Source organism: Suncus etruscus, chromosome 1 (assembly GCF_024139225.1).
Source record: "Suncus etruscus isolate mSunEtr1 chromosome 1, mSunEtr1.pri.cur, whole genome shotgun sequence".
NCBI lineage: Eukaryota > Metazoa > Chordata > Mammalia > Eulipotyphla > Soricidae > Suncus > Suncus etruscus.
The window spans coordinates 43266589-43289385 of record NC_064848.1 but is presented as its reverse complement, the minus strand read 5'-3'; the positions used below and the strand labels follow the sequence as shown (position 1 = coordinate 43289385).

At 35.4% G+C, this 22797-nt stretch overlaps 1 protein-coding gene and 1 non-coding gene across 2 annotated transcripts in view; one reads left to right on the top strand and one right to left on the bottom strand.

Annotated features, from left to right (window-relative positions):
• The window catches only part of BNC2 (basonuclin 2), a 333090-nt gene that overhangs the window by 201651 nt on the left and 108642 nt on the right, over positions 1 to 22797 (top strand).
• LOC126028280 (U6 spliceosomal RNA) lies at positions 15079 to 15180 on the bottom strand. The gene has a single exon (XR_007502412.1). It is a non-coding gene; the product is annotated as a U6 spliceosomal RNA (small nuclear RNA).

Sequence of the window (22797 nt, the reverse complement as noted above, 5' to 3'; positions counted from 1 at the left end):
CAGGCTTTCTCCAAGAACTAATTGCTACAATAACAACTAACAACTGAATTGTTGAGTACAATAAAAGAATCACTGGCTCTCAAACTCCTGAGAGTGTGGTCTGTGTATAGTAAGTGTTTTGTGGTATGTGTGGAATAGAAGATGTCAATATAAAGTAAACACTTTTATTTAAACAGCCCTTTGTGGAGCAAGTTCACATGTCAGCTCTTTTAATCCTCTTATTCTTGCAGATAGTACCAATAAATTAACATTTGGAGTCGTTGAAACTCAGAAACTGAAGTGATCATAGAAGCTATTGAATGTCACAATTAACACACTCTAAAGTTTACTCCACTTTTCAATTATTACTAACCGGCTTTCAACATCCGGTGGCAAGGAGTAAGTAGAGTACCAATTGTGGAAGAGAGAAATCTGAAATCTCTTTTAAACTCTAGATTTCTCACAAAATATTGGGAGTGTTTGAGGGATTTTATTTATTTTTTGAGTCAACCAATTTTTCTTCTGAGTGTAATATGTGAGTATTAAAGTATTTGAGGTGTGATTTAGTTACCAGAGGTCTGAGAATACTAAAAGAAGTTATGATCTTTTTATATTCTGTGGAAATTTTATTCATCTGGCCTTAAGCAAATTTAGATGAAATCTGTTGAAATTTTAGGTTTTCTTTCTTCACTAATTGCCTAATGTTCATCTTTGCTTCACTCATTTCCATGACCAAAACTTTTTATCTATTATTTATGTCATTACTACTTCATTGTAAATTCTGGTAATTGATTTGGCCTTCTAGTATTACATGCCTTTAGTCACTGGGTTTTTTTTCGAAGAAAAGTATTCTGTACTAGATTAATCACATTCCAAATATCTCATTTTGGGGTGTGGGGAGGAGTATAGTAAAGATGAATAGTTCATTGGGGGTCTACAAAGGCCTATAAGTTGAATGGTAATGGGACACAGGAGACTCAGTAAACAGATTGTGTTAAATTACATGCCATGGATTATATATGTGAATATGGAAAAAATAGTGATCAGTCATAACTTCTTCATTATTCAAAATGGCGGTAACTTCTTATGTTACACTTCTGCCTTTGAATGGAAAAAATGTAATAATGGTGTAAAGTTCTATTATATAACAAACTATTTTTCACTTACATGAACTCAAAAAATTAATTATCAATTGCATCAAGATAATATCAGGTACCAATATTTTTTCTGAAAATATCAAGTGCTTAGAAAATGACAGGAAGTACATTTTGAACTTCATTCAGCATCAATTAAATAAATCTCCTTATTGTGTTGAGTAAACACTGAAAATATATGAGTAAACCCTGAAATACAAATGACCTAACACAGCAGTTATTTTTCTTTTCTTAAGACAAGTCAGGATTTAGGATCTTGCCTTTTGGCTGCAATGTAAGGAGAAATCATTTAGGGTTTCTGTCATGTATGGCCATTTTGAGGGACCCAACTTCTCATTTAGTTGGCTTCCGAAGAGTTAAATGGAGGATCTGCGTTGAGTTTCTATGCATCAATTCTGAAAGTAGACTAGGTAAATTTTAACATGCCACTGATCCTAGCTTACTTTTGGATATATATGTTCAAGGGATCTAAGATATGTAGCTCCAATTTAGTAGCTGTTTCTAAAAATAATGTGTGAACCATGGAGGATGAGAACAGGCATGTACTGAGGTGCTGTGGAACTATTGACCTTCAGCCTTCTTTGTATACTGTAGATCAGGAAGGTCAGAGCATCAGTGTGTTGTGATTCTGGCAATTCATGGGTTTAAATCTTGGATCCTTTTTTTTTTTTTTTTTTTTTTTTTTTTTGTTTTTGGGGCCACATCAGTGACACTCAGGGGTTATTCCTGGCAACGTGCTCAGAAATTGCTCCTGGCTTGGGGGACCATATGGGATGCTGGGGCAGGTGAATCAGATCAAACTGCGGTCCATCCTAGGTCAGCGCATACAAGGCAAACGCCTTACCACTTACACCACTTCTCTGGCCCCTTAGTTTATAAAATTGAGTCCTTGTTTTCATCTACTTATTCTATAGTTCATTTATCCATAAATCCAGGGATACTGACCATACCTTAATGGATTTGTTGTGAAGAAAAGACTAGGTGATACATTTAAAAAAAACTAATGTTACCTATTAATAAAATAATGAAGAAAAGATGATATATACTTCTATTGTTAACCTGTTCCTTACAGATCCTTTTGGGTGTGAAAAGCACCATAAATCTATTAAAATATTTCATTTAAAAACAGTTCATGATGTCTTAGAACAGAATGCCTTTCTAGCTAGTCACTGTTCAATTGTAAATCACACAATTGTATTATGCACACACAAAAAACAAATAATACATACTTGGCTATAATTGAAAGAAAAAAGAGCATTTAATAAAAAATATTTTGGATACTGGAGTAGACATAATTGTTTCTCAATCTTGGTTTTACCTTTTGATGATTCTGTTGTTGAGGACACACTAACATATCTGAACCTAAATATTTTCATCTATAAAATTAATAGGTTAAATGATATTTAAAAGTACCTAGTTTAATAACTAGACCACTGTACACTTAACAAAATTGACCACTACTTTATTACAAGTGTGTGAGAATTATTCTAAATAGCTTATTTAGTACAGACTCAGAATTATTTTACCCTTCAATTTTTCTGTCTCATCAAGTCTTCCAATACTCTTGAATAACTGGCACACGATTAATGAGAAGATGATGAATTTGTTAAATTGATCAGAGTAGCTGGGCTTTTTTTTAACCTCATTGTACAAAACAAAGCATTTAAAGTGGGCAACCTTTTATGTATGTTCTCAACTTGTATGAACCTAGGTATAAATTAATTTTTGAGGTCCTTTAATTATGAAAATTTTATTAATTGTGTGCTGTGTGCTGAGTACTCAAAGAAGGTCTTCAGGATGCCTATATTTTGAGGTCCTTTAATTATAAAGATTTTATTGATTGCTGTGTGCTGAGTATTCAAGAGAAGGTCTTTCAGGATGCTTATAACTCTACTTGAAAAAAAATCTAAATAGAACATACACATTGTATGAACCAAAGTATAAGAATATAGAGATGACCTTTAGTATTGACATAGAAGATGTATCATTTGACCCTCAAGTAAAACATGATTTTCATGACTATTATGCGAGATATCTTGGCTTCAGTCATGTGAGTTATATGGATAAGATGGCTGCATTTAGTAGAAACTTGTATTTGAGGAAAATGAAAGAAAGGGTGAGGAAGCTGGAGCCTGAGGCTTTCCTGAGTAGAATGCCTTAGGAAGGTTCTTCTGAGGGATGCTTGAGCACTTAGCACTGAGTTCTAGGCTGTGAGTTGGTAATACAAAGGGGCTAAGAAGTGTAGGATGTTGGAGAGTTTGGTTTCTTTTTTAAATCTGCTTTGTTTTGAAAGGGTTCTCATAGATGTTGGATTTTAGATATATATTTTTTATTTAAGCACAGTGATTACAAACATGTTTGTAGTTGGATTTCAGTAATAAAAAGAACACCCCCTTCACCAGTGCAACATTCCAAGCACCAATGCTCTCCATCCTATCCCACCCAACCCCTGCCTGTATTTGACAGGCATTCTTCTTCTTTCACTCATTAACGTTGTCATGATAGTTGTTAGTGTGGTTATTTCTCTAACAGCACTCACCACTCTTTGTGGTGAGTTTATATCATGAGCCCATCCTTTCGGTTCACATCTCCATTGTCTCTGGACATTATTACAATAATGTTTCTTATTTTTCTTAAAACCCATAGATGAGTGAGACTACTCTGTGTCTATCTCCCTCTGACTTATCCTGGACACATTTTCCTGAAATTTTGTATCTGGATTATTTCTCTGGGATATTATTTTTCTTATCTCTGATATGTTCCCCTCGTGTCCCTTTATACTGTATCATTCTTTTGATATGAATCAGTTCAGATTTCCTTGAAATGAATATTCTCAGTGAAGGCACTGATTAAACCATATGCTCTCTGGAGCACAAGCACTATTTCATACTCCTTGTTGAATTTTAAGTAGAAAGCTTCTGAGTTTTGGGTTTAGACTTTAATTCTACCACCAATTAACTCTCTAGCCCTGCAAAACTATAATTTCTGTTTGCCTTGTTTTCCTGATGATACCTCTAAGAAGAATGGGAAGTAATTTGTTAAATTCTAGTAAAGTTCAGTAATTTTAAAATCTTTTCTTTTTGGTGGTGTTGTTTTGGGCCACAGTGGCAGTGTTCAGGGGATACTCTTGGCTCTATGCTCAACATCTATCCTGGTGGGCTTGGAAAACCATATAGGATGCTGGGAATTGAACCCGGGTTTGTTCCAGCTCAGTTCTGTGCAAGGCAAACACCCCACCAGTGTGCTATCTCTTTGGCCCAATGTTAATTCTTTAGTAAAAAGATTTTTTTTTTCAATTCCTTACCTTCTACAATCCCTTAGTTTTCATAAAAACAGAAACTTCATTTATCTTTATGATAGGTATATGAGCTCTTGTGTTCTTCTTTGAATATTTACTCCAATTTTAAGAGGAGACTGGTGACACGTTAGGGACTTGTACAGAAACTGAAAATCTATTATTATGAATATGACAGGAAATCTTGGGTAGGCTCTCAAGACCCAGACCTACAATAGAAATAATTCCTATAATTACATCACAGCTTTTTTTAAAATTCTTCTAGTAGAACTTTTCCTATTGAGTTACCTACTATTTAAAATAGTGAAATGTGAAATCAAAGACCGTAAAAAGTACAATGCGAAATGAGAATCAGTGTGGTTTCTGGAAAGCTTAAGCTAGCTTCATGCAGGTGGGATAAACATATTCTGTTGATGTCATGTATGATAGCCTAAGTGTAATGTAGTATTTGGAAAATAGAGTACAGTCCATTTGCTAGTAGAGTTGAAGTGACCACTGCCAAAATGAATTTCTTTTTGAAGAGCTGTTGAAAGAACATATTTCTTTTTGGGTGGGTGGGCGCACCCAGTGGCACTAAGGATTACTCCTGGCTCTGTGCTCAGAAATTGCTCCTGTAAGCCCCGAGGACAATATGGAGATCAAACCTCAGTCTGTCCCAGGTTGACCACGTGCAAGGCAAATGCCCTACTACTATGCTATTCCTCCAGCCCTAAAGAAGATATAGAAAGAAGAGCAGTATGGGCCCGGAGAGATAGCACAGCGGCGTTTGCCTTGCAAGCAGCTGATCCAGGACCAAAGGTGGTTGGTTCAAATCCCGGTGTCCCATATGGTCCCCCGAGCCTGCCAGGAGCTATTTCTGAGCAGACAACCAAGAGTAACACCTGAGCACTGCTGGGTGTGGCCCAAAAAAAACAAAAAACAAAAAAAAAGAAAGAAGAGCAATATGTAGAACGTTGGGGCATGGATTATTTTGTTTTACCACATATTCCCACAATTTTCTATAAAACTAAGGAGAAAGGAATAAAGAATGGCTGAAGGCCAGCGACCAAATCATCTCACATGCAAGGAAATAAATAAGGACAGAACTAAATATCCAAGCCAAAGTCAAGAATTAGAATCAAGAAACCTAAACTTTAACCATCTGAACTTAAAGGAACTGGCAGGCCAGGGGGCATAGGGTGGTGGTATAGAATGCTCTTTGGAGCCATTGGTGGAGGAAGGTTGACACTGGTGGTGGGAAGGATCCTGACTGGTATATTTGAAATTCAGCTATGAAGGACTTTGTATATCACAATTGTTTTAATAAAAAAGAAAAGATGAGAAAGAAGAACAATGTTGTTATGGAGTAGAAAGGATGGAACAAGCATTTTTTCTTGTTGGTAAGAGGTGTGAACAAGTTATAGGGAGAGTTGAATTTCAGTGAGATGAAGACTTTGAGCCATTAGTGTTATGAATGTGGTTAGGCCAGGTCTGGGCCTGTCGATCAGAAACTTCTTAATTCAGCTCATGTTTGCATCACCATCTGTCCTTTTGAAGAAGCGTAAGTAGTGATCCTGATTATTTCCAAACCTGTCATTTGTTGTTTATAGCCCTCAAACCTAAATAAGACATAACTGACTAGTGACTACATGAAAAAATACTTTTAAGATCCACCATTGAGGTCTTCCTATCTAAGAATTTCTTTTTTATTATTATTAGTTACTGATGTTCTCCTCTCTCTTTCTCTCATTTTCTCGTTTTTATTCTCTCTCAATATTTTCCAAATCATGATAGATATGGATGTGAGAATAATAGAGTAGATAAGACAATGATAAGTGAAATGCCGTCCATAGCTATAGTAGTCCATAATACATGAGGTCCCTAAGTTAGAGACCCCAAGTAAACTGTTGTCATGAGTTTTCCGTCCAGAACTCTCCTTCACTTTAATGTGTCTTTCTGTAACCCTCCAGGAAATAGTTTATCCCAGAGATTTTAAAAAGTGTAAATTCTAAGCAAATGTGTTGATCTGATTTCTTCTCATGTAACTTTCTTTCTTTAACAAAGCTATAATGATAGTGTTGGTGGTAATTCTCTAGTTAGTATGAGTAATGTGGTTACTATATTTTTCTGTTTTTATTTCAATACATCTCTTGGTTTTTTCCCCTTACGGGTTTAAAAATAGCAGTTGAGTAGATGTGGTAATTTGATGATTGGGTATATACTGCATTTTCTATGGAATGAGATTCTGAAGGAAAACTGAACAACAGCCTTTCCTGTCTTTTTGTTTGTTTGTTTTGTATTTTTAGCCCACACTACCAGTAATACTTAGGTCTTTTTCCTGACTCTGCATTTTGATTACTCCAGGCGATGCTTAGGAACCATATATCATGCTGGGGATTGGACTCAGATTGACTAAGTGCAAGATAAGTGCCCTGTGAAACTATTATTCTGGCATACAACAGGATTTTCTTTCATTTTTTTAGTGAATGAAAAAGAGGATTTTCAGAGCATGGACTACTCAAATACTAACTTGTAGTTAGTATATACCAGGTTACAGAGAATTAATGTTTAAATAATAGAATGCCTGTTTTAGAAGTTTTGTCTCTAGAGTAGCCCTTAATACTAATTCTTTTAATTTTATGATGTGGTGATAAAACACACAATTAGTAGCCAAAGAAACACCTTAAGTTGGTTCATCTACTTGCTTTTTTTTAAGTATAGACATATGTTTAGAAACTTTAAATTAGCATGAAAATATACTTAGATTTTCACTAAATGAATAATTAAGAATTACTTGTCTGTATGTCCTATCATCTCTGCCAGAATTAGAGTTCATGCTGAGTATATTCCATTGAGTCAGCCATCATTCCATCACCAGCAGGGATTGCTTTTCCATGTATTGACATGTGAGGGAATGTCTGCCTTGCAGTAGCCATGGGCTTGTGCCAGATTTTGCGTTCCATAGAGGCAGTTCTGGGAGCTTTTCAATTCTGAATCAGAGATACAATTTAGAATAGCCGAGCCAGGGAAACCAGGTTAAATCTATGCCCAAAACCATGGGAGAAAAAGTCCCCAACTTTTTATACCCTTTCCCTTTTTTTATTGCTTTATTACTTTAAAATATGAGTGCCTGTATTTATTGATCCTCCTGTGACTGTATGTTAGATTCAAATTGTGGTCTGTTAGGTGAAAAGGTCAGTGTTTTATTCATTCAGCCACACATCGATGGAGATTAACTGAGAGCAATACAAGACATTTGGATCCTGCCAGACCTAGGGCATCTGAAAGAAGTTTATTTCTTTTTCTCTCTGTCCTTACATACTGCTGCAAAAGGGGATGACTCTGCCTTCTGGGAGTGGGGGAGGGTTTTGATTGGCTCTGTGTTAACTGCCTCAAATCCATGGCCATAGGGCAAGTAAGAACCCTAGAGAATCAAATATGTCATCTCTGTAGCATCACCTGATTTAATGCTTTTCTTCAAGTTTGAGATGTCTCAAGGGGCCTTTTTTTCCCTTGCAGCACTGATCTTTCAATGAGGTGCTAGTGTCTGTCCTGAGCAATAACAAGGAAAAACCATGAAGTGTGAACAGCTCTTATTAGGGGGGTAAATGTCATTAACGCCTTTGTAGCTTTCTCTGCAATCTGAATGCTCTTGTCAAGAGAGTGACTTACTGAAACCTCCTTTAAAAGCATATAAATGGAATTTAAGATGCTGAAATTTTACATTTTAATTAAGCAAAGCCATTAGTTTCATTTGCTTATGCATTTTTGTAGTCAACTATGCTGATATCTTATGCAAACAACCCTCTAAAATAAGACTATTAAAATCATACAAAAATTAATAATTGGAAAGATATTTGTTAGACTTTAAATCAAAGTTTTAGATAAATTTTGTTGATTGTGGAGAGATGCTTTTTTGTTTCAATTTTACCTATGTACTTATCTCTGTGAACATAATATGCATGTTTTTATATTTTATATGAGAAAACATTTCAAGTTAGTAACTATATCAGTTTGGGTAATTGCATTCTGTAGTATGTAATGATTTAATTATTTTTAGTAAATAAACATCTTTTTCCAGCCGAAATAACACTGATATAAAAGTCTTATATTCTTTTATATGTATATGTTATTGAACCATTTTTACAAAGTTCTTCAAAGTTGAGTTTCAGACATAAAATTTATCAGGGCCAATTCTACTACCAGTATCAGCCTCCCTCTACCAATTTTCCCAGAGTGCAAAACAAACAAACACACACACACACACACACACACACACAGTGTCAGCCTCCCTCCATCAATTTTCCCAGAGTGCAAAACACACACACACACACACACACACACACACACACAGTCCCTCCACCAATTTTCCCAGAGTGCAACACACACACACACACACACACACACACACACACACAATATAACACACACACTCCACACCCAGTACAACATGCCCATTTTGTTTTCATTGTTAGAATTTGGGTGTCTTAATTCTATTGTTATTGACTTTGGCCTGGATACTTAGTTCTGTCCTTTTGTAACCCCACTAATGTACCTGAGACCACTTGATCCTGGTCCCCATCCTTTCATATTTATGTTTCTTCTCCTTCATTTAATTTCTTTTCTTCCTCGCTCTCTGGGGCCAAGGTGTTCGATTAAAGTCTCATATTCTTTGACTAGAAAAGAGTACAATGGGTAAAGTACTTACTTTGCATTCAGCCAATGTCTGTTAGATTTCAGGTACCATTATAGTCCCACAAGCTTCACCATGAGTTATCCCTGGTACAGAACCATGAATAAGCCCTGAGCATCACCAAGGGTGACCTCCCAAAGAAAACAAAATCACATAATCTCTTTTTTTTGGGGGGGGGGGGTTTGGGCCATACCCAGTGACTTTCAGGGGTTACTCCTGGCTATGCGCTCAGAAATTGCTCCTGGCTTGGGGATCCAAATGGGACACCAGGGGATCACCTGGGGATCAAACCGTGGCCCTAGGATCAAACCATGGCCCGTCCTAGGCTAGCACTGGCAAGGCAAACACCTTACCACTCCACACCACCGCTCCGGCCCCCACTTAATATCTTTAATTTAGTTTTCATTTTCAAAGATTGCATTCTCTTATGCATAGTTAAGAGTTAAATATTCATTTCTTTTGGCTCTGGATAATGCCTTCCAGTTATAAGACAAATTATGTCAATAGTTGTATTTTAAGGACTGGGGTATAGAAATAAAATTAAAAATTTAAGTTATAATACCTAGTTAAAATTTGGGTATGATAAATTCAGAAAACTCATAATCAAGTTAGATATAATTAATAAAAATTTTATGGTTACCATTTAAAATTCATAATTTAATATATTATTTTTTATCTAGGGCAAAGGCTTTATTTTGTTGTTTTAGTTTTATTTTGTTCAAATCATTGTGATCTACAAAGTCCTTCACAGTTGAATTTTAGATATACATTGAATGAGGGCCATTCCCACCACTAGTGTTAACCTAGTGTTAACCAGTGATCCCAGAGTGCCTCCTATACCAACACATTTTTCTCTCTTGCTTGTCAGGATAACAGGCCCTTTTAAGTTTAGATTATTAAAGTTTAGGTTTCTTGATTCTATTATTGTTGACTTTGGCTTGGATATTTAGTTCTGTCCTTATTTTTTTCTCCACCAATGCATCTTAGAGCATTTGGCCCCTGGCCCATATTCTTTCTTTTTTCCTCTCTTCTTAATTTTATAGAAAAATGCAAAAATATAAAGTAAAACAAACTAATCCATTTCTCAAGGTTGTAAGAAAAAGTCAGGACCTCCTATTTAATAGGTCAAAAAAATAAAAAAGGTGAAAAATATAAAATGGGGTGTTAATTTTTTGCACAGGTACAGTAACAATTGGATAAAAAGATAGGCTTTGATTTAAATTTGGTCTTCCATCCCTTTTGAGAATTCCTTTATGTTATATATTTTATGTATATGTGTGGTATGTTTATAAGTTTGTTTCCTTTCTGAAGGGTTCAGGAAAATGTGTCCAATCATCATGTATTTATTTGATAACAGCTAAATGCTAGTGTTCAAGAGATAAGATAAACTCTGCTGCAATTCTTAGTTTACTGGAGATTTTGGCTCCAGTTAAGGTAAAGATGCTGTCAATATATAGTTTCTAGGAAGTATACATATAATCATATATTATTATATTAAATATTCCAGTAAGTAATACAGATCATATTGAGTTAATTAGTTGCATGTAAACAAACCCTGGGCATATTTCTAACATACTTGAAAAGTTCATGGTTTAAAGAAATTTAAACATCCCCTAATCCTGTTAATTGTACTTATAGTTCAAATTCACAATTTAATGACTGGACAAAATTGATTTTCGACTCAACTCCTACTTTAAAAATTAACATATTTTTAGGGACTAGGGAAATAGCACAGGGCTTAAAGTGCATGCTTTTTATATGCAGAATCTCAGTTCAGTCCTTTGTATTGAATAGCCCTGTGAACACCACTGAGTGTGAACCTAGTTATCCTTAAGCACTACCATGGTGGCCCAAGTGGTTCCCAAATCACAGGGCTCGACCATACCAGTTCCTCATATTCTCAGACTAGGCAGTGAACCAAAGGCCTAGAAAGCCCAACTATCAATAGAAGTAATGTCCAGCTCTCTGCATACTCTATAAAGGCAAAATAAATAAAACAAAATAATCTATTTTAGTTATTGATATTTTCTTTTTGTAGATAATCAGCCATTGAGATTACAGAAATTAAGTAGAAGAATGTCTCTCTCTCTCTTTTTTCTTTTTCTTTTTTTTTCTTTTTTTGTATTTTTGGGGTACACCCTGCAGCACTCAGGGGTTACGTAACTCCTGACTCTGTGCTCAGAAATTGCTCCTGGCAGACTTGGGGGACCATATGGGATGCCAGGAATTAAACCACCATCTGTCTGGAGTTGGCCGCATATAAGGTAACTGCCCTACTGCTGTGCTATCTCTCTGGCCCTGGCCCTCTTTTTTCTGAACTCAAATATATTTTGACCAGTTAATAAAATTTATTTTAAAATACCCCTTTAATGTTATTACAATGGTGATTATTTTTAGCTCTATTGGGAACATTTGTGAAAGCTATCCATAAGGACACACATTTGTATCAAAAGATAACTATGGAATTATCTTTTTAGTATCACTTAGGAAATGATTGGGCCAGTTTAAATGTAGATGCTTTTTTGGGGGGCAGGCACACCCAGAAGTGTTCAGGGGTTGCTCCTAGCTCTGTGTTCAGAAATCATTTCTGGCAGGCTCATAGGATCATACAGGATGCCAGGGATTAAACCCAGGTCTGCCTCTGGTTGGCTGCATGCAAGGCAAGCACCAGACAGCTGTGCTATCCATCACTCTGGCTCCTCTAGGTGCTTTTAATTATATTGACATACCTAGTGAAAAGTACCAAATTGGAATCTTGTTTATATTTTCTTTATAAATTTTTTTCATTGTACAAAGAATGTTATTTTACTTAAGTGGTTTTTTTTACTCAAATGTTGCATACAATGCAGATAATAATTTGATACCAGTGATTTCTTCTGGAAAAATTTAACAGCACAATAAGTAAATCTCTATCTTGTAGGTTTCTAATTTGTCTTCTTTTCCTCTCCTCTACCTTACGCTTGATTGTGTTATATAAACTATTATTACTGATGTTCACATTTTAGAGTAAGTTTAACAGGAGATGTTTAGAGTATCAAGACTATCAAAAAAGTACAAAAAGCTCTTTTCATAAATATTTTTCAAGGCACTAGATGGAAAGAAGCTTTACTGCATTATACATTCAATGAAAGATATTAGGACTAGAAATGGGTGTACTTTGAAAGATTAATATTTTTTGAAAACTTTGTGAAAATGCTAACAAGTTAGAGTTTATGCATCTTTTATTCACTTCAGCATATTTCTGTTTCGACCTAAACACCATCCTGTGTGTAAGTTATTACCATATTTTTGCTCTATGAGACACACCTGACCATAAGACGCACAGAGTTCTTAGATGCTCTCCTTCCCTGCACACAGGCAGCATTTGCTCCATAAGTTGCACTAGTGTTTGTGTGTGTGTGTGTGTGTGTGTGTGTGTGTGTGTGTGTGTGTTTGTGTGCACGGGCAACTTATAGTATGGAAAAATATGGTATTTTCTAGTCCTGAGAGATACTGATAATTTACATTTTAAAAACATTTTACATAGCCCTATGCTTTGTTCTGAGTTGGGCTTTTGTTAAAGATGTTATACTGTGTTTCTTCATGAATGATATATACACCTTATTCATCATATAAAATATTAGACTTCCAAAATCACTCTTAAGTAGTGACAACACTGAGACATTCTTTTTCTATGGTGTTCTTTTTCTTATATATAATATATACATATTATATATATATACACACAATATGGTTTCTTTAACAAATATTTAAATAACCTAGAAGACTTGGAAAATTATGGTTCTCATTATTCACTTATTTATAGCAATATTTGTGGAAGTAATCTGCAAGGTTTGGGTTTTGTTTTGTTTTGTTTTGGGGGGGGGTTATTGGGTCACACCTGGAGGTGCTCAGGGGTTGCTCCTGGCTCTGCACTCAGAAAAAGTTCCTGGCAGGCTTGGAAGATCATATGGAATGCTGGGGTTAGAACCTGTGTTTGTCCTGGGTTGGCCGTGTGCAAGGCAAATGCCCTACACTCTGTGCTATCGCAGCAACCCAGATTTTAAATATTAAAAGAGCTTTATAAAGTTCTTGCAAAAATTTAAAATAATTTGAATGAGGTAGAAAACTGAATGTACTGTAATTTCATAGACTTATTAGACTTCTATAATACATACAAAATTAGTCATTGCTTAAGTAGTTTTTAGAAATGATAATCAGAATTAAAGCATACTTTTCTATAGAATAAATATCTGACTTTTATGTATTTATCTCCCCTTATGTTTAATATGTATATCTCCCCTTATCTTGAATAGTTGAAAACCCTAAATAAATATTTAATGTTTCATAAGAATTTTAAAGTTCTCTAGAAGTTAGTAAGATGAATAATTGCTAAGAGGTAAAATATTTTAAACAATGTTAGTTCTAGACCAGAGAGATGGCATGGAGGTAGAGCATTTGCCTTGCATGCAGAAGGATGGTGGTTCAAATCCTGGCATCACATATGGTCCCCTGCCAGGAACGATTTCTGAGCGTAGAGCCAGGAGAAACATCTAAGCATTGCCTGGTGTGACCCAAAACCTAAAAACAAAACAAAACAAAAAATGTTAGTTCTGGGGCAAAGTGATAGTACAGCGGTAAGGCATTTGCCTTGCATGCAGCCAACACAGGACAGACCCTGGTTCAAATCCCGGCATCCCATATGGTCCCCTGTGCCTGCCAGGAGTAACCGCCAGGTGTGACTGAAAAAGAAATTTAAAAAAAGTTAATTCTGATAAAGCATTAAAGTAGAGATAATCACCCTATTGCTATTGAGCTAACTATAGTACAGCTCATAAAACATGTCAGTAAACAGATAAAAAATACTATTTGTTGGTATACCTCTAGTGGAGAGGTGATGTTGGAATGTTGTATACCTGAAAACCCCTATCATTAAACAGTATTGTAAATCACAGTGGATTAAATAAAATCTGTAAAGTAAGTGGTTTGAGATGATACAGTGGGTAGAATCATTGCATTGTACATGATCAATTTCAGTTTAATCACTGGTGCCTCATCCTGTCCCCTAAACCCTACCAAGAGTGATCTCTGAGTACTGATTCAGGAGTAAGTCTCAAGTACCACCAAGTGTAGCTCATAAACAAAAATTAAGTTAAAAAAAATGAAAACCCAAAGTTTAGCCAGAAAATGTTTTCAAGTTTTTCTTTTCTTTTAAAAATGTGTCTTTTGGGGGGAGGGCAGAGCGGTAGCACAGCAATAGGTCGCTTGCCTTGCACGCAGCTGACCCAGGACGGACCTCAGATAGATCCCTGGCATCCTGTATGGTCCCCCAAACCAGAAGCAATTTCTGAGCGCATAGACAGGAGTAACTCCTGAGTGTCACCAGGTGTGGCCCAACCCCTCCTGCCCAAAAAACTGTGTCTTTTGGGAAAGAATCAGTGTGGGTCTAAGTGATAACTCAGTAAAGTCTGAAGTGCATGTCTGCATGTGGGAGGCCTAGGTCCAGACCTAGCATTGCTTGACCCCCTGAGCAGTTCCATGAGTAAGTAATCCTCGAGCTCCAAACCTGGACTAACTCTTGAGCACCACCTGGTTGGATAGCCTACCCACCTTCACTTCTTCCAAAAGAAATAAAAGTGTAAAAATAATGTGTTTGCATTTTTAACTAGATTATTGGTTTCAGTTAAACTTTTATGAAGTATTTATAGGATATAAACAGCTTTATATATATTACATTTTTTGTGAACAGAGCTTAAATATGAATCAGAGAAAATGAACAATATCTTTCTTTTAGAATGATCTTGCAATTCATGATTAGGAAAAGACAAGCATAAAAAAAAGAAACCATCTATGTCTTGAGAATTTTAAATTTAGGGTTAAAACCAGATATTTAGATATAATAAAATTATTATGCCTCAGCCTTCTGCAGAAAAGCAGAAATTCTCAAGAAGAAAAGTTCACACAAGGTTATTTTAGATGACCTGTATAGACTTTTTTTTTTAAATATGGAACGCTTCACGAATTTGCGTGTCATCCTTGCGCAGAGGCCATGCTAATCTTCTCTGTATCGTTCCAAGACCTGTATAGACTTTTATCACTGTTTTGTACTTTTACACAATGATGCATGCTTTTAACAAATACAGTATGAAATACAATATGTCTAGAAGAGATTAGAACACTTTAGAAATATAGGAGGAATAGAAGCAGAATACTGAGAACATGGGTTGGCAGGATAGAGTTTTGATTTGTGGGAAGCTGACATTCTTTTTTTTTTTTTTTTTTTTTTTTTTTTTTGGTTTTGGTTTTGGGGCCACAGCCCGGTGAAGCTCAGGGGTTACTCGTGGCTATGTGCTCAAAAATCGCTCCTGGCTTGAGGGACCACATGGGCCCCAAGGATTGAACTGAGGTCCATCCTGGGTCAGCTGCATGCAAGGCAAACGCCCTACCACTGCGCTATCACTCAGACCCCCAGGATGACATCTTTCAAAGTGAATAATGGTTGCTCTATTGCAAACCATCCCAAACTTGATTTTTTAAAACAAATTCTGATGGGATGTAAAATTCTGGTACACTGGCTAGTTATTGTAGTATGGTCTAATTTCTACCTCTGCCAATTTGGGTTATTTGTTGTGATAATGGGACAATCTTGACATTCATCCCTTAGGTAGTTATACTTAGCTTCTTCATATGCAGGGGGTTGTAGAGTTTAGCAGCAAGACACAAATAGCTCCATATATACAAGCACTTGTAAAGTGTCTGTTTGCTTCATATTTACTAGTATCTCATTGGCTAAAGCAGGTCACATTGCAAAATCCACAACCAGTGTGGAGGTCTTTATTGCAGAACATTGTACCTGGAGGCATTACTAGTTTGATCTGTAACTTCCAAAACATAAATTGTATTTTTTGTGGGCTAGAGAAGAAAGAGCCCTGAATTCAGCTCTCTAATTTAGAAGCTGTCATTCAAAGTAGTTTAAGCAGAAATAAGTTTGGCATTAAGGGTGGTAGGAGGGACAGTCAACAGTGAGGTCAGAGAAAATAATTTGCTGACTCAAATTTTATAGGTGAGAGAGAAAAAAGGTGAGTTATATTGATTCAAAGCTTCAAGGTTGTGTCTTGCTGCTAAACTCTACAACCCCCTGCATATGAAGAAGCTAAGTATAACTACCTAAGGGATGAATGTCAAGATTGTCCCATTATCACAACAAATAACCCAAATTGGCAGAGGTAGAAATTAGACCATACTACAATAACTAGCCAGTGTACCAGAATTTTAAGAGAATGTAATCTACAAAAGAAAATAGACTTACCATATTTTCCAGCATATAAGATGACTTTTTTTGTTTGTTTGTTTTGTTTTTCGGGCCACACCCATTTGATGCTCAGGGGTTACTCCTGGCTAAGCGCTCAGAAATTGCCCCTAGCTTGGAGGGACCATATGGGATGCCTAGGGATTGAACCGTGGTCCTTTTTTGGCTAGCGCTTACAAGGCAGACACCTTACCTTTAGCGCCACGTCGCCAGCCCCATAAGATGACTTTTTTTTTTTTATTGTGGTTTTTGGGTCACACCCGGCTGTGCTCAGGGGTTTTTCCTGGCTCCGTGCTCAGAAATTGCTCCTGGCAGGCACAGAAGACCATATGGGACGCCGGGATTCGAACTGATGACCTTCTGCATGAAAGGTAAACGCCTTACCTCCATGCTCTCTCTCCAGCCCCATAAGATGACTTTTTAACCCATGAAAAACTTCTTAAAAGTTGGGGGTTATCTTATATGCTGGTGTATGGCATACTGAAACTTACTCCAGCTTCAGGATTATTGTAAGTCTGGCCTAATTTCTACCTCTGCCAAAAATTACCTAAAATTTTTATTTTAACTCTAATAATAAATACCATGATACTGTAAGATTTCCACATGGTTTATTATTTTGTTTCTATATATTTTATTTTATTGATAATATACAAATAGAAGTAATGTTTTAAACATGCAATGTTTAAGTTTATAAAGCAGAAATTGGAAGGATTAGAATGTAAATGTATAACTTGATAAAAAAAAATAGGCAGATTCTTATTTCTTTTCTGGTTTTAGTTTTAAGACTCAATGTTCAGCTCATCCTGATTTTTCTCTGAGCAGATATTGTCACATACTTAAGCATAAGTAGTTTATTACTATTTTTAAAATATTTTAACAACTATAAGCTATCTCTATTGGTTTTTATTCAGAATTATTTTAATGTTTTATGCTCTTTATTCCTTAATTGATTTGTATCATATAAAAATAAACAAGTTTTTTTTAAAAAAAAGTGTTGAAATGACTGTACTCTTATTTACTATTTATTATAAACAAAATAATCCAGGCACATAAATTAATATTTTAAAACCTGTGAGCCTGCGGCTTAACTTTATTTCTAGAGGCTGTGCAGGGTGTTTTCTATCTAAGGCACAGACCATATATTTCATTTGTCATATCTAATATTTTTCATATCCGGAAATCATGTTCCATATTATGTTTTATAAGACTTCATAAAAATAAGTGATCCAAATAAAATTTATAGTTATTTTTAAAATCTGCCTTTGTAGCATTATCTCTTTCTCTTTTTTTCCTTCTCAAATGGGTACAGATGGTATTATAAAGTTTAAATGAATGTTTTTAAATGAAGTATAAGTTTGGAATCTAGACAGCCATCTCTTACTCAGAGAAAGCTAGTGATCTGTTGGTATATGCTTCAAAACAGCTCTCAAGATATAAATAAAGCTGGATTATAGTGTTTACTAATTTGTCTGGTTAAAAAAAAAAGAAAAAAGATTGCAAGGTGGCTAATTGCAGCCCATCATCACAAATCACTGAATAAAATCTTCAAAGATGTATAGTAGCACACTGCTGTACTGATTTCTGTCATCCTATTCACAAGTAGAAATATAGTAAAATACAGAAGCTCCTGTCCACTTTATTTTTTAACATAACCATAGAACGTGAATCATATTGGTCAGCCTCATATTTCTATGCCTTCCTACAAATTGAGAAAAAAAAAAGTGGAGGGGACCCAGAGGCCAAGCAGTCTCAGGAGTATTGAGTGGAAATAAAAAATGGTCAGACCTAAATACTCAAACCAAAGTCAATGACAATAGAATCAAGAGACCCAAACTAAAACAAGCTATACTTACAAGGGGCCTATTACACTAGCAGTCCAGGGGGATCAGGGTGGGTTATGGGATGCATGCTGGGCACTATGGCAGATAGATGTCAACACTGGTAGTGGGAATGGCCCTAATTCACTATCACTCTGTAGCTAAATACATCTGTAAAAGACTTGTAATTCACATTGGTCTCAATAAAAATTATAAAAAAAGAAATATAGTCAAATAATGGAAAGTTTTTGAAAATGTCTTGCCTTAATTTTGAAATTATTTTAGTGTTCTTTGTATTTAATCTTCATAGTTAGAAAATTATTCATGTTTGTTTCAGTTATATAATGTACACTACCCATCACCAGTGTACATTTCCTATCCTAATGTCCCCAATTTCCCTCCCACTCTCTACCCTGCATGCCTCTAGGTCAGACACTTTATCTCTCTCTCTGTCTCTCTGTCTCTATTTCTCTGTCTCTCTTTCTCTGTCTGTCTGTCTGTCTGTCTGTCTGTCTGTCTGTCTCTCTCTCTCTCTCTCTCTCTCTCTCTCTCTCTCTCACACACACACACACACACATTTTCTCCCCTGCTCTCTTCATTATTTTTCCTCTTAGACACTATGGCTTGCACTGTTATTAATGAAGTGGTACTATGCATATCACTTTATCTCCTTTCAGCTACCAGTTCTTATCCAGAGTGATCTGTTTCAACTCAACTCGCATTGTCATATGGACTCTTTTCTTCTTTAACTGCATTGCTCCGTTATTTATGGCAAACTTTTTACCATGAACTGATCCTTCTGGCCCTCATCTCTAAGCTTATAAGATTTTTTAAGACTTTTTTAAAATTTAAACATTGTGATTATAAGGTTGTTCATACTATAGGGTTTTTTTCCACATATAAAATTGTTCATTATTGAGTTAATCATACAGTGTACAACAACCTTCATCAATGAGCTTTTCCCTGCCACCAGTGTCAATGTAAGCTCATAGATTTTATTGTCTGTGTTTGCCAGCCAGGGTACTGAATTTCTGAATCATCTCTCATGGGCTGGTGTGAGTTGGCTCTAGTTAGTACATTCCTTCAGAAACCTCCTCTGATTGGATGGTAAGTTGTGATAAATACCCTCTGTGAGCAGGAAGAACTATACCTGCATTCCCAGGAAGCAGATATAGCCATTTTGTCATTCAGTTTGGATTTCCCATAATATTGATATTTATAGTAATATTAATATTATATATAATATATATTTAACAATATAATATATACTATTAATATATAATATATTTATTTAAATATATTAATTAAATATACATTATTTATATTAAGTACTGTTATTTATATTAATCTAACACTTAAACAGTAACTAAACTGAAGTCACTTCATTAATAATATTTAAGATTTCTTTGAAAGAATTATTTTTCTTTGTATTCTATTTTGAGTCATACCCAGAGGTGGCCATGCCATAGTTCTGGCTGTGTGCTCAGGGGTCATTACTGTCATGCTAGGAGTACCATATAGATTGCTATGGATCAAACCCAGGTCAGCCAAGGCAAGTGCCTTACTTGCTGTATTATTGCTCTGTCCCTGCAAAGGTTATTCTTAATTGTTTCTATATTTCTTGTTTGTAACAGTATTCTCAATTAAAATGAAAAAGTTTTCTCTTCCTAGGGCAGGAGGATTTTGGAACTCTGGTTATGGGACATGGTGTAAGCAGCACTGCATCTAAATAAAGAAGAATGTTGGTGCTATCATAACAAGTAATACATTTTAATAATAGTAAGCACAAAGGATGGATGTTAAAGTAATGGGGAGGATCTTTGTTTGAGGGGTAGCAATTTTTATACCAAGAGCATAATAGTAACATTTTTATAACCTTGTTACCACAAGTGCAAGAGAATGATCATAAGTCAATCAAAATAGCCTAATAATTATTGTCCTCAAAGTTTTATCTCCATTTAGCCAATGGGTTAAATACTATTCTGGTACAAGGATAATCTTGTTTATATTAGTTTTTGTCTACATGTTATATTTAGTATGTATATGTAACATGTAGTATTTCTATCCTTACAGAAATAAAACTGAATCTTAAAAATTTGTTATATACCTTATAAACCAAGACACTGAAGTAAATAGTAACAAAAAAACAAAAACCATAGTAAAAATAACAAATTATCTAGATTTTGGGAAGACTTTACTGTTACTTAAAATAAGAGAAAGTGGCTTCTTCCTATATTGGTATTGGCAATATTGCTTAAATACTTAGAATAAAACTTTAGGTCAAAATATAATTTCTTTTGGGAACTCTAGACAAATTCATTTAAGTTGCTTGACAAAACTAGTGGTATCTGCGTTTAAGAAGAAAAGTTGGACATATTTTATGTATAACCCTTCGAGTATCCTGACCAGATCACACTGTAAATAATGTTAACTGTCATAAAATAAACACAGCCGGAGTTTGCACCATATGTTTTATAATTATTTTTTTGCAGCTTCTATTTCTGTTTGTTTTTACTGAAATGGAACCTACTGATAGCTCTGTGAAGTTATGTTTATATAAAAGTAAATTACACTTGTACTTTAACAAACTTGGCTTTACAAACTAGTATCACTAGGCACTTTTTGTTTAAACAACATAAATGAAAGAAAATCTTTTTTCTTCCTTCTTTTGCTGCCTCAGCCCCACCCCCAAAACTCAGACTCCATCAACATTTGCTGTCCTGGCTTTGTGCTGGTGACTTGTTTTGTTTGCCCTTATGGAGAAGCTGCCTTTGGAATGCTACCTGAGAAGGGAATCTCCTAACAACTGAACACAGGGAATGTGGCTAAGGTAGCCCTAGAGTAACCTTTCAGACTGAGGCTACTGTGGTCTCCTAGTTTGTTTTTGTTTTTTACCTTCTTGTATGCAAATGTTTAACACTATTAGAAGTTTAAAAAAAAAAGAGCTCAAAGATTCTTTAGAACTTTTAAGTAATTTAAAATCATTATTTTCATAATCACTATCTTCTCTTGATCTCAGGGGAGGTTGGGAACCCTTGATTGTCTTTAATAGAGCATAGGAAACTGATAGTGCCAGTGGGAGGTGGGTGGCAAGTTTCGTAATGTGCCAGTCTCCTTCTGCCCCCTCCTTGCTCATTGCTAAATATGTCTCTTGGCAGATCTGACACTATCCATAATTATCAGGAACTGCAAGCCCTCATTGTAGAACTGCTTCTGTATGACACCTGTCCAACTCTTGTTCTTCTCCAACATCTTCTCCTGCCTCGGCTTGCTGGTTCAACTCACGTCAGAGCAACAGTCTTCCGTTAGTGAACTCATTTTTCTTCTTGTCAAATTCTCAGACACTAGAAGTTCTGCCCACACAGTTTACAACATACACTGTGGTTTGTGTTGCAACCTTTCACACAGTAGGCATTTCATAAACTTTGGGGAATGAATGAGGAAAGTTGACGTAGACAATTCTCTTGATGTTATGGTTTCCATTTCCCCTATTTTAAGTGCCTTTCCTGCTCTTGACAGATTTGCTTCACACAATATAATCTTTTCTAGGAAAGCTCATCTTAATCATCATCATCTTTCCTAGGCTGAGAAAAGGTTGCTTGATTTTTTTTTTTTTTATAGATGACTGAAAAAGAGAATCTAGGCAATCCGAGCTGACTTTCCCAGTCCTTAGTAATTCTTAAGGAAGGGGGAATGAAAAGGGATAAAGAAAGAAGAGCAAGATGAGTTTTGGAACTTTTGTTTCAGAAAGTTTTAGTAAGGTGAGAAGTAAGGATCACTGTAAGAAAAATTGTGTGAAAGGAAATAGGAACAACTTACTTCATTTCAGACTCGTGTCTACAAAGTTAGCTTTGGAAATGCTTTAAAAATCTTTATGAAAAATACTCTGTGGAAGCTTTTGTGGAACTGGGTTTTAGGTGTTTTTTTTCCAATGGAATATTTGTTTGATGTTAGTAGAAGGTTAATAATGTATAAACTTTTCTTACTTAGAACCTTTGGTTCTTTCTTAGAATCTATTTTCTGTTATTACATTTGGAAATTATGATCTTATATTATTAAATTTTGATTCCACTACACATTGATAATGGTCTTAAATGCAAAAGCTCTTTTTCTTCAATAGACAAAAAAAGAGTTTCAAGTTGAAGACAATTTGAGAAAACATAAGAAATAGTATAGTAGGTCGCATGCTTGCCTTGCATAGGGCTAACCCAGGTTTGATCCTTGGCATTTCAATATGGTTCCCCCAGCCCCTCCAAATAGACAGCACCAGCAGTAAGTAGTTTTGGGAACTATAAAAACATATCAGTTTCTTTTAAATCATGTACTAATGTTTATTTAGGTATAATGAAAGGCTGTTAAGAAAATTCAAACTTTTATAGCAATATGTAGTTTTAAAAATGAAACTTCTTAACACCTTCCCCTTGAGACAGACCTCATTTAGTTTGATACTCAGCCTTTCATATAGTTCCATGTGTAAATGGTTCTAATTAATTATTAATAACAAAGGCTTTATTCTGTGGATTTTTTTTTGTTTTAGGTCACACCGAGTGGTACTCAGGGTTTACCCCTGGATTTGTGCTTAGAAATCACTA